The sequence below is a fragment of the Eschscholzia californica genome, unplaced genomic scaffold, assembly GCF_041429995.1.
Source record: "Eschscholzia californica isolate CP2 unplaced genomic scaffold, dmEscCali1.0.p SCAF_3, whole genome shotgun sequence".
Lineage (NCBI taxonomy): Eukaryota > Viridiplantae > Streptophyta > Magnoliopsida > Ranunculales > Papaveraceae > Eschscholzia > Eschscholzia californica.
This window is the reverse complement of record NW_028238420.1, coordinates 11353003-11366368: the sequence shown is the minus strand read 5'-3', so window position 1 is coordinate 11366368 and position 13366 is coordinate 11353003. Positions and strand designations below refer to the sequence as shown.

Genomic DNA, 13366 nt, shown 5'->3' with positions numbered 1-13366 from the left:
TGACCGACTGAAGCTAGGGTTTTCGATTTTGGGGAGAACAATTCGATCAAAAAGGGAAATTTCAGGTGAAATTCATAGGGGAAATCTTGTTTTTGGTCTAATTCGAGCATAAAGGAATGATTCAAGCTAGGGTTTGTTAATTTGTAGAAGTTTGTGAAGGATTGATCAAGGGAAAGCTATCCTAACTAGAATTCAATCGAATCAAGGTAAGAAATCAACCAATTCGATGATTTAATGTCAAAATTCTTAAATTCTAGGGTTAATGAAATTAGGGGTTTTGTAATTAGTGGAAATCTAAGATGTATTTAGATGGGAATTAAGTGATTAAGATGTATAAACTGTGTTAGAGAAGATAATTGGGTTAAATTATCGATTGAATGACGAATCGAGGGACTGAAATTCAGTCTACTGTTGTTGGATAATTTGGGCTTGTTATAGTACTCGTACGCACTTTCCCGAAACACGAAAGTCGAATTTTAGGATGTTAGCTTTCCGAAAAGGTATGGTACAAGTCTTTTGGATAATGGACGAAGGAGTTATGGCTGTTTTACCGAGCGACGCGCAGTTTACCAAACATGAAAACTGCTTACTATTTTTAGTGGTTATCTAATAATAGATGTTTCAAATGTTATTTGAGTCTTCTCCATTATTGTAGCTTGTCTCGATACGATTCCATAAAGGTATAGTACGAATAATTCGGAGTTCGGATGAGAGAGATATGAGCGTTTTAACATGCAGCGCACGATCAGGGAAACTGATGCACTGCTGCGTATGTTTTGTATTTTTCAGAGAGGTTCTAATTTGAATTAGGATAAACCACCTTATAGTAAAAAATTATAAAGGATATAAGCTTTCCAGCGACTTAAGAATGGATTGAAACCAATCACCGATAAGAGAGTTGTGATTGTTATAGTGCGTAATCCGCTGTTAGGGATATCTATGGTGTTGTTGTGTACGTGTGGTAACTTTCGAGGTTGTCTCTCTCTCGGGTTTTGGGGTACATATTTAATAACCAAATGCTAAGGATATGAGTACCTTTAAAATGGTGTATGATTGACCCTAAATGGACATGACTATGAAGTTAGAAGATCGATCAAGATTTGGTTATACTTGAAGTCTTCTAGAGTTCGCGAATTTACTTTTATGTTTTGTTTCTTTACGTTATTGCTTTGTTGTGCGAAGGTTCTTAGTATAAGAACCTAATGTTTCTGTTCGATTTTTGGTCATTCTTCCTTGTCTCAGAGTATGCGAATGAGGAGGAATTAGGTCGTCTGGTAGGCGGGAGGTCTTTGATGATGCAAGGACTGAGGTAGGGGTTCTGAATCTTTTATCCAGCATGGTTTTATAGATAATGAATATGCTAGATTCTATAGTTATATATGCGCCATTATAACTAGAGTTTAGGCAGCATGAAACTCGATTTGTGTGAGGAACTGAAATATGCTTGAAATGTTTTGATGCGATATGAGAAATGTTTTCGAACTGATTTTACGATGATTGTGAACTATTGGGGATTTCTTGTATGTACCCGACTGCGGATTATGTCAACCTACGAGCACGTAGCCATTGAGGGTAGGATGACATGTGGACACGGTTGTGATCCGTGTGAGACCGGTGAGGTGGGCGACATTAGTCATGAGACCTGTGGGAGTAGAGTGCTTCACTTGCTGGCCATTTGTGCTCGTGCCTCCAGCTCGAGGCTCGGGGCCGTACACCCTGGCCGCTCGCCTGGGAGGTGACATTGATTGGGATCCCTCTGCTTTGTGGCGATATGACTCTTGGTTGTTCCACTTCCGTGTTTGATAAGATAATGAATCGAATATGAATATTGGTTTTGATAAATGAATGAAACTGATTTTAAAATATCGCATTAGATGCATGACAGGGTACCGAAGAGAATGAGGTTCAGGTCCTTCCATGATAATTGGGGGACGACTCTCTTATTCGAACTCGGTGATCAGAAAAACGTATTTAGATACTTAAGGTATATATGTATCATGAGGTAAACTCTTCAATGATTGCAGAGTCCCTTAGTGGGAGAGAGGCTTAACGGCTAGGGGTAAGTTTCTTTCTCGAGGAGACGTAGTGCATTAGCTAGTGCCATAAATGGGCTGGTACTATCTAACGCACTCTAGGTTCTCCTGAGGAACTCTCCTCTTATTGGGAGCGCACCATGGGTGGGCAGCTAATCACTGCTATTGCTTGCTAGATTAAGGAAAATGGTTTTGTATATAGTATATATGGTAACTGGTTTGATAACTCGTTTTGTCATGATGTTTACAACTTAGTAAATGAACTTTTGAAAACGTGATGGGTTTTGGATTGGTCTTCTATCAGAATAACTCGTGTCGGTGAGTATTCTGACCCCCTACCAGTTGTTAGTGTGCAGGTGCTTGGTTGTAGCCTCGAGGTGGAGTTGTATTCCAGCCGGTGATCTTGTCTAACGAGGCTAGAGGTGTTCCGTCGTTTTCTTTGGTTTTCGTTTATTGGCTTTCCATTATTTTAAAGTTATGTAGTTATTGCAGAACTGAACTCTAATATGTATATATATATATAACACTTAGATCTGTTTATAAGTTGTATCGTTGTGTAAGAGGCTTTTATAGTTCTTTTTGTGGTTCGGGTTTCGACCTGAAACTGAGTTGAGTTTGTTTAGCTTCCGCTCCATAGTTTATTTTTTGGTGTATGCGAATGTATGATTTGCATGACAGGTTTTATAGGTGCGACCGGTTCGATTTACAGAGGAGACTCTGCCGGATTTTTGTCTCGTCTGTGAATTGCCGGGGCGTGGTCGTGTCTATTTTGGGACGCGGGGCGTCACAGTTGGTATCAGAGCAGTTAGTTCTGGTGACCTATATCAGTGCAGTTAGTTCTGGTGTCCGATAAGTCTTGTATAGTGTAGAGCATTGACTGCTCTAGACTTTAGGGGAAGATAAAAAATGACAAGACTAAGTGTCTAAAATCTTCGAGATTAAAAACTACCAAGAATAAAAGATGATATATAGTATTTCATTTGTTTTGTTTTCTTGATTCGTTTATTCGCGAAAGGAAGACCCGGTGGATGGTTTAAGGTAGATACAAACTTCCTTGATTAATGTACAAGATGGTATAAGAGGATAACCAAGGGTTAAGAGGTTTTGATGATAACTTTTAGGTAAGTCGACATATTGATGATGTTGAAGTATCGAAGACTGAACAGTACGAGGAGGCTAAGTGTGATTGGCATTTGACTGTACACAAGTTTACAACGATTGACAACAACGAACTGTTAAGGAACTTTACAAGATACATGTATATATCGGCTCATGTGGGAAGGATGCTATATGTGGTCAACTTGTTCAACCTCGATGACTAGTGGTAAAATTTATGAGCCTAAGTCACTCGAGCAGGTGATTCTCATATGAAGGCATTGCCAGGAGTAGCTACCCTAGGCGAACCAGAAATGTGAGAAATGCCATCGAGTAACGAAGAAGCTACTGATTGAACCACTTAAGAAGTATTGTGACCACAATGGAGTGACCATAACTTCAGGAAGGATACATGAGGATTGTAGAGAGGTTCGAAGATTCAGATGCGTGAAGGATGTAAGGATGGTGAAAGATACCATGTTATCTGAATAAGTTCATAAGTTATTGTGAGAAGAGAAGCTCGTAGAGAATCAATCTATGGTGTCAGAAGTTCACCATTATAGTATGAAATGATAAAGAAGAGTGGTGATATGATCTGGTTAAGAAGTCGCTAAAGGAAAACGATTCGATTCGAGTGCTGCATTGGGACAAAGTGTGAGTTGATCTAAATTTCGGGGACGAAATTTCTTTAAGGGGGGAGGATTGTAACATCCCATATTTTTAAGGTTAGTTGCAGGACTCTTTAACATTCGGGTCAAGTCAAAACAGGGCTAAATCAGCAAACAGTCCAAAATGGGGGGTATTTTGCAATCAGGACAAAACCAGGGACTGAACTATAAATTCGACAGATTTAGTAGAAGAAATAAAAATCTGATTTCCCTTATCTTCTATGACCGACTAAAGCTAGGGTTTTCGATTTTGGGGAGAACAATTCGATCAAAAAGGGAAATTTCAGGTGAAATTCATAGGAGAAATCTTGTTTTTGGTCTAATTCGAGCATAAAGGAATGATTCAAGCTAGGGTTTGTTAATTTGTAGAAGTTTGTGAAGGATTGATCAAGGGAAAGCTATCCTAACTAGAATTCAATCGAATCAAGGTAAGAAATGTCCTTCGACCAAGATGTCAATGCGTACGATTTGGCGAATAAGATCACGATGACCTTAGTCGGAAGATCATTAGTCCGGTCAAATTAGGGGTCGTAACGCTTAGTTAGAAGCCAACTACGATCGTCGGATAACTTCGGTAATCCGCGGCTAACATAGACCGGATCCTACAAGGATTACACATAAGAGTGATGGTTTAAACTAAGAGAATTGACTAGTGAGAGATTGGCAAATAGGTGGATTGGATCCATTATTAGTAAGTCCAGATGGTTCGGAAGAGTCCGGATAAAAGACAGACATAACCGGGCCTTAAAGGAAGCCCCGGAAGGCTTTAGGAGGGCCGGCCATGTGATGGCCGACTTAAGCAAGGGGCCGACCATCTTATGGCCGGTTAGGCCCTAAGTGGGTCGGCCAAGGAAGCCCATAAAGGGGCTATGTTGGCTGGCCACACTAAAGGGACCCTAAAAAGGTGTTTTGGGAAAATACCTTATAATTAGGTTTTAGGAATTCAAGTTTGGGTCAAACACCTATTCTAGGGATTTCTATATAAGGACCAAATTAGACAACCTAAAGTGAAAAAAGATAAAGAAAACCTAAGCCAACTGAAAACAAGTTTAGTGTAATTTCTCAGAGAGAGAGAGAGAAAAAGAGTTGTCTGAAAGAGAGAGAAAAGGAGTTCCTCTCGATTATCTAGTCAAGAAGAAGGAGTTCTACATCTCAACATTCAAGAAGGTCCTAGCTGACTCGAAGGAGGGAGTTCAAGTTATACACTCGGTGTCTCAAATAGAGTAGCGACAATTGGAGCTCTTATCTTCGGAATACTGGTCGGGATTTAGTTCGTGGGAAAGCGATTAAAAGGTAATCATCTTCCCATTCTAGTTCATTGATTAGTCATGTATATCGATCCTGGTAATCTAGTGTTAAATATATGATGTTTGAGATTCCGCTTAGAACATTAGATAAATGTATTGTATACACACAAACCCTACAGGTAGCAACCTAACAAAAGTGATTCGAATTACAGAAAAATAACTTTTAAAGTTATATAGGCATTCCCGTTGTCTGAATAATTTTGCTAAAAGTCTAGCCTTATACTTGTCGATTGAACATATTACTTTTTCGGGATAAAACATATTACATCCAAAACTTCGAAAGTTGTTATCTTCTAACTTTTGGGGTCATTTAATACTCTAGTATGAGATGGAAAATTATTATAAACCTTTCACATTCCTTTTAATTATGTGATGTGAGACTTTCTTTGAATAGTTCGCACTTTTTGATATTTACACCCAAAACGAAATATCTTATTCATATCGAAGCAATTTTGATCAGATCATAACGCAACAGTGCATTCTTCGAGTTGTTTCGACAATCGAAACATTGTCAAAAGTGCAAACAACATTTCAGTTATAGTATCGATTCCAACATCCACCACCTGCGCCACCGCTCCACCACCATCACCACTTCTGGCGCAACTTCATTACATTTGGTGCAACTCCACCACCACCACTTCCATCGCAACTCCACCACAACTACAACTATTACACAACAACTCACTATCACCACCAATCAATTGTTGTACAACCACGCTGTACCACCTCCATCATTGTCACCACGATAACTTCATTACCACCACCACACGTCCATCACCACACGTCCATCACCACTACTTCATTACCACCTCCTCGTTACAACTGAACATAGTAATTTACAACATACGAGGGATAACCCGTGCCCATAGGGCACATGTCGTTTGCCCGAGTACAATACACGTGGTTGATCACTTAAAATTTAACCTTGAAATAGTGTGACATCAAAATATTTGATTTATAAGAGAATCAAATGTATTGTGCAAACCTAAAAGAATAAAAAATATCAAATAAAAAACAATCAACAGTGGATTAATGAATAAAAGTAAAAAAAGATTTAGATTGTAAAAAAAAATCAAATAAATTCAAATACTGCACTCCAAATATACCCGCTCTATCTGGTTTTCAATGCCGAAAAAGTGAGGAACTTTTTTTTTTTATGAACATCTCCACTCCGTCATTTTGTGTTCATTCACTATCCCAAAGAGAAAAGTATGAAAAAAAAAAATTCTTAAGTGAATGATGGAAATAAGTTGATTTAAATTAAGGGAATCCAACTTTTATATTATCATAACTAATTTCATGGTAGGAAAAGTATTCTTTTTCAGATATAAGAAATAATCTATGTGCAAATGAATCAAACGCAGAGACGGTCTCCTTTAGCACGGGTACTCAATGGATGGCGAATAGATTCCTACCAAACCACCGCAACTTCACAAAAAACAAACAATTTGTTGATTTCAAGAAATCCTAAATGGTTTCATTAGAGCCAACATCCAAAAACTCAATTAAACATGAAACATAGCTACTCGATCTGTATCTACCGGTGAAACAACAACTAGTACCGTTTCCTCTCCTGCTCCTGCCTATGCCCTCGCAGCGGGGTTGTATTTGAAACGGGTTATGGGTCAACAAGATCAACCTATTCTTCTGTTTCCCTTGCCTCCGCCTTTGCTACTTTCTATAAAACTGGTCTAAGTGTTTTCTCTCTGCTGAGCGCATTTGTCTTATTATACGATGCTATGTGCTTCGATCGTGAAATTAATTACTCCTATTGTCTCTCAATTTATACCAAAAGAAATGAGAAACTCGAAAAATAACGAACTGAAATACTTGGAAAGATATTGGCAAGTACCAGAAAATATGGAAGACTGGAACAGAAGTAAACATATTACCTGCAAAATTCTAAAACACAAATCAATTTCATATATTTATGGAGAATAAATTGAACCAGAAAGCAAACCTAATGCTACATATATAAATTGAAAAAAATTTGTGTGAACCTATTGATAGATGTTAAACATACCAGATCCCATGATAGAAAAAACTTGAAGACAAAAATAAGGTAATTGGTATTCCATATGTTGTGTTGGATTTTGGCAATTGAAATAAGAGGGAATAGTGATATTAGTTATTGTCTCCATAAGGGTCCGTTTGATTCATGTGAAAATGTTTGGGTAAGAAAACCACTCTTTTCCCTTAGGAAAGAAAATGAAGCTTTTCTTACCAACACTACATTTTTAAGCGTTTGGAAGGGGGTAAGAAAAATTGAACAAAAGTTCTAAAACCACACCGCAGGTATTAATTTTGGCACCCCCTTTACACATTAAAAAGGGTTTTAATTGCTAAAATGGTGGGCGCTTTCAACTTCTCCAATTTAAGAAACAACCATTAATAAGTCTCGTTGCTAAAAAAATTAAGTCTCCAATGTAGGGTTCATGATGGAAGAGAAAAGGCGATCTAAAGAACAAACGAAATCTGAAGCACAGAGATTAGAGCTTTGAAGATAATGATTATAGGCTTCATGGGTTTAGGGTTCTCATAGTTTTCTATTGTTATTGTGTTTCATTAAAGGGCTCATAGAAGAAATGGTTGGGATCTGATTGAAGAAGAAATGGAGTTCCATTCTCTGATTAGTTTTGAAGAAAAGATACCCATCAGGGTCCCTTTAATTAGTTGTGGTCTGAGTTTGAAGAAAACTAGAAAAATACCCATCAGTTAAATTCTAATCAGTTTTGGTTCTTTGATTATATTCGAAGAAACCAGGTTTCGTTCATGGGTTAGGGTTCTAAGTTTTTTATTGGTATTGTTAGATTGATTGCTGTACAATTTTTTTTTTTTTTTTTACTGAGATGCCCATTTTTTTTATTGTTATTGCTTTGGAGAATCAATTTTGATTCTAATTGTTTATACAACATTAAGCTACTTCTTGATTCAAGCCGCTTCAACTAATTTCCTAATGGAATAGATCAAAACTACTGTTAGGGTTGGTAGATGACTTTTGTTGTGGGGAAGATGGATCAGAGGGAGATATTCAGATGGATCTTTCAACTGATTTTCATGAAGATGAATCAGATTTGTTTCTTTGATTACAGATATATGTACATTGATTCTCATAAATGGAAGGTGATTATTTCAGATTTGTTTGCTAGGAAGAGATGGATTTGAGGCAGTTAGGGAGAGAGAGAGAGTCTGGGACGGGAAGAGAGAGAGCGCGTCATTGAGGGTGAGAAAGTGACTTTCTCATGTTTTAGATGGGAAAAAATTTCAACTGATTTGCCAACCTTTTTTTCTAATGGAATTCGGTTTTCTCACTCTTTTTGTTGAATCAAACAGCAGAAATTTGATTTTCTTGCGAAAACGACTTTCTTACTCACATTTTCACACGTATCAAACGGACCCTTAATGGTGTAAAAAGTAATGGTGGGGAGAAAAGGTTTTGCCATTTGAGGTAATCATTTATTATTGTCATTTGCTTTATAGTTAAGATAAACAAAAGTTTGTCTTTGGTATAATAGATTTCACCCAACGAGATGAACACAATGATGTTCTCCTTTTCTTAGTTTGACAATTCAAACCGAGCCAAGTTTTCAATAGTGGCTTCCTTTCAATCTGCTTTCCAATCTGTTTAGGTGTTGTTTGGCAAAACAAAAATAAGTAACATTTTTTTTTTTACCTATTCAAGTAAAAATGTGTTTCTCATCAAAAAAAAAAAAAGTAAAAATGTTACTTTGGTAATGCACAAACTTACGACTTTACTTAAGTTAGAATTTGACTTTCTTTTGAAGTTCAATACTTTTTGTTGTTCAGTTCAAAGTAAAGTTACTTAAGTTCAACGTATACATGAGTAATTACTTGACTATTTCTTTTTCTTTCTACTTCCTCTCCACCATGATACAATTTTCATCACCACCACACCTCCACCACTTCTCCGTTCCTTTATTTTTTTATTACTGACTACAATGGTCATAACAAAGACATTGATACATCGATACGATGTGATAAGCACGATAACTGCCGAACTACTAGAAACTTAAAGTTCGACGAAACTAATGGCCTGAAGTTCGACGAAAGTGATGACCTAAAGCCCGAAAATATTACTTTATTTATAACCACGTTCGATATTCCTTTTTTTTTGGAAATCAAGTTCAATAGTCCTGTATTTGCACTTCCACGAGTTCAAACTAGGAACTCCCTATGGAGGCTGGGAAAAAAGACCGTTGACCGAGAACTGCCTGATGTCCGCCCGAGCCCGGACGTACCCGATGTGAGGGTAAGAAATCGCGGGTGAAGAAGTCAGCTGGACCGGGCTGTTGACTGGATGTCGAACCTCCACTTGTTAATATTTTTGCGGACACCGACGACGTCTTTGGGCTTAACCTGTGACAAAAGAGACAAGAACACATATGATTGTAAGTCCCTTGGGACCCCGGGATGATGCCGGCCTAAGGGGGCTCAGACAGTCAAGTCAGTAAGCTTACAAGAGAAGTAAAAGGTACGTGAACGATGTCATTGGAATGTTACTGTCGGTTGAGTAATGGTCGGAGTTTGGGCACGACTCGCAAAGTTGTCGGAGCTCGATCTCTACGGATTGACTTACTTGGTTGGAGAGAGGTTATGACAGCCTATAAGGTCTGTCCTGGACTAAGGCAACCCTGGTGAGGTATGCCTTGCTCGGGGGTATGTACTGTAAATAAAGCGGAAAGCTTTAGGATCTGACAACGTAAATGTTCACGTGGGTGAGGTAAGGAAAGCCTGACCTGTAGGAGAGATAAAGTAGCTTGCCTACGTTGATCATTAGAAGAGGTAATGGTAGGTCGCCCTTCCTGGATAATACGGTCGTCTGGTCGTCCAAGAAAGGAAAAGGTACGTCGCCCTCGCCAACAACCCTTGGTTGGAGTGGTAAGAGGTATAATCTTCCACCTAGAGGACAAGGGTTCGAGGCGCACGCTGAACAATAAAAAAAAAGGTACGTCGCCCTTCTTGTTTGTTGTGTCGACCAGGAAAGAGAAAGGTATGTCGCCCTTCCTTGGTTGTCAGGTCGACCAGGAGAGAGAAAGTAAGGGGTTGTATTTGTTGATTTCCAGATGAAGGTGTTGAGCTAGTACTTGATACGTTTGCCTAGAATCAGATGATCGAATGTTTTAGTCGGGAATTGGATGACGATGATAGACTGGTAGTCGATGTATTCGCTCAGGATCGAGTGAATATGGGTTCCATGAGTAGCTAAATTTTGTATCTAGGGTGTAGAGGAAACTCATATTTGGGCTTATTTTGAGATATGTTATAAATCAATGAATCCTTATTTTGAGCTTCAATGCCTATTGATTGTCATTTCATGTTGATTCTATAACCTTATTATCATTCATGTATTATAATTAGATATTTCATGCTTTTATTGATTTATTAGATGAGATATGCCTTTTAGATCTTGAATGATAGTGTAGGAAATTAGTTTTATATGGTAGTCAATCATACATTCTTGATTTTGAATTGTGTTATTAAAGAATATATTCCGAAATCTAAATAGTTTATTATGTTAGATTTTGAGTTATACATGAGAAAAGGGATTTGTTAATTAATGCATGTTTTAAGTAGTCCATTTATGTGGTGAAATCGAAAACCCTAGATTCTTCTTCTCACCTTGATTTCATTCTTATTAGTCTATTAGTATTGCTTTCTTTTTTATAGTAGTTTCCAAATCAAATCAAAAGTTTGAAAGGGGGTTTAATTCGAGATTTAGATAAAATAGCTTGTCCCTTGGAACGAAACTCGACTTATTAGAAATATTATAACTTGACCCCGTATACTTGCGGGAATAGACCTATTTTTGGGATCATCAAGTTTTGGCGCCGCTGCCGGGGATAAGTTTAATTTTATTTTCAATCTTGAATTGGTTTTTATTTTTATTTTTGTCTATTTTGATTACTTTGACTTGTTTTTCCTTTCTTTTTGTAGATTCACAAAGGAGGGAGCATCAAGGAAGAGGACATCAAGAAGACCCTTTTTAGTTATTTTTACTTTATTTTTATTTTGGTGAGAGAGTGTTATAATCTTTTTTTTGTATTTCTTTATTTTTGTTGTTTTGTAATAAGGCCTTTATTGTTTTGACCCTAAATTAGAGGGCATTTAATTTGTAACCGAAACTAAGAAGCCTCGGGTTCGCACACTTGCGGGAAGAGTGGCCCGGGTCGTCTACAAAGGTCGTCGCCCGTCTTGAACGGGAGGTAACTTCTTGATCACCCACGAATCTCCTGTAAGTGGGTACTTGTGATGTTTTTTGCTTGCTAATTGATTGACGAACTATTAGTTTAATTATCATATTAGTAAGGGCATTAACCCATTACAAGATAGGAGTCGGATTTCATCACCAGTCTCTTGCCCATCTAGGTAACAACATCGCCGATCCCAAGCCTCACTTAAAATTAAAAATCGATTTAGACATTGGCCAAAGGGTAACGAGCTTATAGGACATTCTTGACAAATCTCGAACTTGATTAGTATTTAGAGTTTTCCCAGGAAGAGGGAACGATCCAAGAACACAATTCTTGATCGTTGTACTGTGACGGAGTAACTCCTCATAAGAATCATAGTTCAAGTTTTGGTAGGAAGTAGAAGCTGTCTAGATCAATTTTTAGGTGAAAAAGACTACCCGGTCGTCTAGATTGTGTCTAGGTTGCTTGGTGGAGTCAGCTTGCTTGCATTGTTGTTTTCCTTAGGATCTTCGTAGTTTCGTTACTCTTAATAAATAAATTATAAAAAAAAAAAAAAAAAATCAAAAGAGTCCGTTGTCTTGTCTTTTGGTGTATGCCTCTTAGGTTGTGTGATGAGAGGGGTCATTTTGTTAAGAGTCTGATTTGAGTGTTTTACTTGAAAACCTTTCTTTAAGCGAGACTATGGAGGATCACATTGATCAAGCTAGGACCGAGAATCAACCTATGACTCTCAAAGATTACATGCACCCAACTATGGTTTGTCAGCCATCATGCATTAGGTTACCCTCGACTAACACTTATTTCCAAATAAAGTCAGGGATTATCAACATGCTTCCAGTGTTTCGTGGTCTAGAGAATGAGAACCCGTATTATCATGTTAGGGAATTTGAGGACGTATGTAAGACTATGAACGTCCCTAACTCGATAGATGCCGTTACACTTAGGTTGTTCCCTTTTTCTCTAAAGGATAAAGCAAAGTCTTGGTTTTATGCCTTAAAACCAGAGTCTATTTCTACGTGGGCAGAACTTAGTGGTGTATTTCTATAAAAGTTCTTTTCCACGCATAAAACCAGAGCTTTAAGGCTGAGTCTGCTAAATTTTGAGCAACTCGAAGGAGAGTCTCTCCATACATATCTTGAGAGATTCAAAGATGTTCTACTAGAGTGTCCACACCATGGGTTTGAAAAAATGAAACTAGTCCAAATATTGTATGAAGGACTAGATTATCCTACCATATCCCTGGTTGAATCATTCTGTAATGGCGGGTTTTCTAATAAAACCGCCGACGAGGGCATGGCCTTCTTAGAGGAACTAGCCGTGCAATCTCATCAATGGGGAACTTCGAGAGAACTTGTGTGTAATACATATAATCCAAGCTGGAGAAATCATCCCAATCTCTCTTGGTCTAAAGGTCAATACCAGAGTCAACCCAGTACTTCTATGAACCATCCTGAGTTTGGTGCCTCTAGCGATCCTTATGCTCAATCCAGTGTCCAACATTCTTCTGAAAAGAAGATGACATTAGAGGACACCATGAACACGCCAGAGTTTATGCAAGCGACCACTCAGACATTGATTAGTCTAAAAAACCAGGTGTGTCAACTTCAAGAAGCCTTTAGTCAGATAGAAAATGGTGAGGTTCTGAGCCAACCAGGGCAGGGATCAGAATGTACATTGGCTAGACAACCACCCGATCAAGCCAATGTAGTTACCACCCTTAGGAGAGGTAGAGTTCTTGACAAGAGAGTAAGAGTTCCTGAGAATAACAAGTTACACCCTCGTGATAATCCTGAGAAGGCTCGTGAGTCTGAGAGTCCACCTCCAACGTTTAAACCTTATGTTCCTAGAGCTCCATACCCTCAGCGTCTAATGGAGACGATGAAGTTACCTCAATCTGATGAGGTAGTGAAATTGTTCAAACATGTCAACATCAATGTTCCATTATCATACGAGTCCATTGTTGAGCAAACTCTTGAGCCACTTTTAGAAGATCCAAAAGCTGAGTCTGTATTATTTCTTGATTCTCAATCTTTTACTACACTTAGTCATGA

General features: G+C 38.2%; 1 long non-coding RNA gene across 1 annotated transcript; it reads left to right on the top strand.

Annotated features, from left to right (window-relative positions):
* Nucleotide 1: 1 nt before the first annotated feature.
* LOC147548388 (uncharacterized) lies at nucleotides 2-2660 on the top strand. The gene is made up of 3 exons (XR_015238480.1): nucleotides 2-206; nucleotides 1243-1309; nucleotides 2376-2660. It is a non-coding gene; the product is annotated as an uncharacterized LOC147548388 (long non-coding RNA).
* The last annotated feature ends 10706 nt before the right edge of the window (nucleotides 2661-13366 follow it).